Below are 5,000 nucleotides of genomic sequence, written 5' to 3' on the forward strand. Positions count from 1 at the left end.
TTCAGCCTCAGGAAAGTACGGGATGTGCATCGAACACAACATAGTGTCTGAGGAGGAATGTTTGCGGTGAGATATTTAGAGAAGTCCTGCTGCGTGAAACCTGGCTCATTAGAATGCCATCCGCCCGGGAGGTCCGCCAGAGTGGTGGGAGAGTCTCGGAACAACACGGAAAAAAGGTCCGAAGGCCTATTTGGGGAATATGGTGACCAGCTGTTGAAATGTTCATTAGATGTCCATCCCTCAGCTTTTGCAAGCATGCTGCTCCACATTCAGCGGTGACACTTGTTGTCGGTAAAAAAGGGAGACACAAGAGCTTTGCTTTGTGCTTTGTATGGTCAAACCACGAGTGGAAAGTGTTTTCTTTTTTCTTTTTTCTCTTTGGAATTTCCCCTTTTCTCCACAGTTGCACTTTACCCCAGTCTCCCGAGCCGTCCCGGTCTCTGCTCCACCCCCTCTGCTGATCCAGGAGGGCTGCAGACTACCACATGCCTCCTCCCATACATGTGGAGTCACCAGCCGCTTCTTTTCACCTGACAGTGAGGAGTTTCACCAGGCGGACGTAGCACGTGGGAGGATCACGCTATTCCCCCCAGTTCCCCCTCCCTCGAACAGGCACCCCGACTGACCAGAGGAGGCGCTAGTGTAGCGACCAGGACACACACCCACATCCGGCTTCCCACCCACAGACACGGCCAGTTGTGTCTGTAGGGACGCCTGACCAAGCCGGCAGCAACACGGGAGTTCGAACCGGCGATCCCGTGTTGGGATAGACCCCTGTGCTACCCAGACACCGTGGAAAGTGTTTCTTGAAGTGCTCCTTTGACTTGTAACGCATCAAGGAGAGCATGGGCAGCACATCCACAGGAGAAGAGCAGCAACTGAATCGTTCCCACCCAGTACTGTGTTCTTCTCATCATCGGTTGTTTGTGTCCTTCACCGTGAGAAGATAAGTACAGACGATAAATACACAGGCTGTGCTGCAAGCTTTCAATGTTGACATACTAGGTGTGAGTAATGCTTTTAATTGAAGCCCTTTCAGCTCTCTGGTCTTCCCGGACATGCCACATAATTTGATAAATGTGGCACCAGGATCTGTCATTGCCCATATTTGTGCTTTATTGTGCTGCTGCCTGGAAGAGTGATCCGACGTAGATTGAATCACCTCAGTGTGTTGATATTATTAGATGTTCCATTTGGTCTCGATGTCCACTTTCCTCTCCTCCTCTCGCCATCCGTCAAACTTAATAGGCTGATTCAATCAAATCTGTCCCCCTTTCTTTGTCCTCTGGGTGTGTCCACTTCATTACTGCGATGCTCCCCTGGCACCACGGTCACCGCCCCACAGCAGCGAGCCGGAGACACCCACACCAGGACCGGCGCGGGTCATCTAGCTGATGAGTTGAACAGGCTAATATGAGTCATTATATGACGTGTTCATTTACATACTAGATGGCTTGGCAAAGAGACGATAGGACCCCAGCCTCGTGCACCAGCTTCATCTTATTTGCCTAACTTCTACGGCATGTTTTATCCCAAAACCCCATCATGGACCTTTCTGAGCAGGAATAGGAAGCTACAGGGTCAGTACTCCCCAGGCAGGACTGGGAGCAGATCAATGCCACGCCTGCTGTTGCGCTGCATTCGGGGCGGGGGTGGGGTGGGGTGGGGGGTGGGGGCTGCACGGGTGGTTGCTCTTTACATAATCAAGCCACATCCAGTTAAGTGATTATCATGAACTAACTGAGACTGAGCGCTTGTGACTGTGTGGAGAATAAACAAACAATCACTCTCAGTCAGAAGGGCCTCTGTTGGTGTCCGGGTGGTGTGGCGGTCATTCCACCACCAACACGGGGATCGCTGGTTCGAATCCCCGCGTTACCCACCACGTGTTACCTCCGGCTTGGTCGGGCGTCCCTACAGACACAACTGGCCGTGTCCTGTGGGTGGGAAGCCAGATGTGGGGATGTGTCCTGGTCGCTGCACTAGCGGCTCCTCTGGTCGGTCGAGGCGCCTGTTCAGGGGGGAGGGGACTGGGGGGAATAGCGTGATCCTCCCCCACGTGCTACGTCCCCCTGGTGAAACTCCTCACTGTCAGGTGAGAAGGTTGGCAACACTACATGTATGGGAGGAGGCATGTGGTAGTCTGCAGCCCTCCCCGCGTCAGCAGAGGGGGTGGAGCAGAGACCGGGACGGCTCGGAAGGGTGGGGGTGATTTCTCCCCAATTGATACAATTGGGGAGAAAAAGGGGGGGAAATAAAAAAAAACCCCAAAACAAATGGGGCCTCTATCACGTGCACTCAAGCCAGACCTTCCCATCATTTAACATGAGGCTGTGTGAGAGTCCCTCCCTGACCTGAATGACCTTGCTCAAGGGCTTATCTGTCAGTGGGTGGGTCAACACAGCCCCTCTGTCTCCATTAGCACTCCAAAATATACCATATCAAGCAGCCAATAAAGGACCATTTTGATTGAAAATCAAAATGGTCCTTTATTGATCTAGTAAATTGATCTGAAACGGTGTCATGGCCCTGGCTTGGCTCCTTGCTTGTTGTGGCAGATTCCAGAAGGTAAAGATCCCCTTCCTGCCATCCATGAGGCAGGTTGATAAATGTGGCCCGGCTCTGGCTGTTTATGATAGTGTCGGGGCTACTGTTTGCAGCTATGCAGACCAATCCTAAAGCCACAGCACTTGCTAGACGTGGCTCACATAGAGGCTGGATATAGAGGCAGAGATAGGAGAGCGGGCTTGTCTCTGGGCCGCCCTAAGACCCGTTCGATGCAGCATCCAAGAGCTGAATCTACCACACAGTCAAGTCGACATAACAGTGCATTTGTTATTCTTTGTTGTAAAAATAGAGACGTGTATTTTTGACCCACAGGCATGTCCCTACAAAGCTCTTCTCATATGTATCTGCAGATCCTCTCCAACATCTTCCGGACCTCCCGCTGGTCTCCGGTGACACGGTGGGGAATCAGAGCAGCCAGTTGGCGGGTAATTTCTGTACGGTGAAGGGAACAGCAGACAGTCCTACTTCTTACTAACAGTCCGTCATTCTAGGAAAGAGGAAGACTCTGATTGCCGTGAAGTGAAAGCGCCGTGCTGAAGCCAGCTGGCTGGTAACGGTTTTGCTGTGCTGAATGAGCGTCTGTTGAGAAGTTACAGTGTCTCTATGTGTGTGCAGCCCCGCGTCCCAAGCTAGTGCCTCGAGCCATGCTGAGGGAGTCGGGACCGGGATCCTGCTGTGAATGAGCCCTTTCGGACACATGTGAACCGCTGGGCACAGCCAGCGTGGTGCTGTGAATACAGGACATGAAGTGGAGGAGGAGGAGGAGAGGAGGAGGAGGAGGAGGAAGAATCCCAACGGGCTGCAGAAGCTGCGTTAGAGACGTGATGCTCAGCTGACGTCTGGTACGTGTGTGTGTGTGTGTGTGTGTGTGTGTGTGTGTGTGTGTGTGTGTGTGTGTGTGTGTGTGTGTGTGTGTGTGTGTGGTGGATGCTTCCTCCGAGCCACGCTGGTATGTGGGGTCACACATCGGCTTCCCAAGCGGTAACTGAAAACCAGCCACCACAGAAATAAACCGCGACATGTGCAGTCTCCCGAATTCTTTCCGGAGCTCTCATCCGGAACAAGAGTTTGGGAGATGTGACACAAGTGTGTAATGGGTACAAAGTGAAACATGGCGCATGGACGTAGACAAACTTCAGATGTAGACACATAATGGAGACGATCTCCCGAGGCGCGTGTGTGGAAAGTCAAATGAAGAAGTTGCCGTGAAAGTGGGGTTATCTGTCAGCATCAATCTCTGTGTTAACCCACCTGTCCTGTAGCACAGGGGGGACCCCAAACATCGCTTGTGTTTGGATACTTTATGATATATATATGTGATAAATCCACAAACCCCTGAACGTGACGTTTGTGTGTGTACGTCTGCACATATTTTCTTTATTTCAACCTACACGTTTGCTTTGATACATTACACCTCCACAACCTTCTCCAAAAACGTAAGTACCGTCATGTTGAATCTTATTTCAGCGATCGGGACAAGAGTCATGAGCAGAGAAAGTTGGACTAGCCTCCCCCCCCTCCCCCCCCCCTCCCCCTGGGCGTCTCACTTGATGGCCAAATGGGTGTTTTGTTCTCGCTCTTTGTCCCCTCAGGTAGAGTTGCAGCTTTGGTTACTCACACACGCAGCTTCCTGCCTGGCCGCTCGCCCCCGTGTCACATGTGGGCGAGCGTTTGAGCGGCTAATGAGCCACTCGCAGTATAAGGAGCAGCTCGTTCCCTGTCGTTAGGACTTACCAAATACTTAATGGGTAACACACACTATTGGTACCCATCCTAGATATGCTCGGCAAGTCACCATTTGTGCTCTGAGCAAGGCAGGAGGGTTTCATCTCTGATATCAGGATTAAGGTCAGCTCACCTGGGATAGGATTGGAATTGGGTCCCTAAACATCCCTGACTCTGATATGATTATGATTTAAGCAATTTGACAGGTATTCCGTGCTACTGGATTACAAAGAGAGGGGGAAAAGCAAAGAAGCAAAAGCCCCAAGCAGTCCAACGATGGTTTTCACGTCAAACCATATCTTTGATCTGAGCTACTTAGAACACGCAAGCATGTCGTGGGATCAGAACGTTTACTTGGCCTGAGATTCCAGAGATAATCCAAGCTGCTTCCCACCTGAGCCAGAGCAGCCCGGGAACGCTGTCTGTTGAGGCAGTGCTACATGTACAGGTACTCTGTTGAGGCAGTACTACATGTACAGATACTCTGTTGAGGCAGTGCTACATGTACAGGTACTCTGTTGAGGCAGTACTACATGTACAGGTACTCTGTTGAGGCAGTACTACATGTACAGGTACTCTGTTGAGGCAGTACTACATGTACAGGTACTCTGTTGAGGCAGTACTACATGTACAGGTACTCTGTTGAGGCAGTACTACATGTACAGGTACTCTGTTGAGGCAGTGCTACATGTACAGGTACTCTGTTG

This window comes from Lampris incognitus, chromosome 11 (assembly GCF_029633865.1).
Source record: "Lampris incognitus isolate fLamInc1 chromosome 11, fLamInc1.hap2, whole genome shotgun sequence".
Classification (NCBI taxonomy): domain Eukaryota; kingdom Metazoa; phylum Chordata; class Actinopteri; order Lampriformes; family Lampridae; genus Lampris; species Lampris incognitus.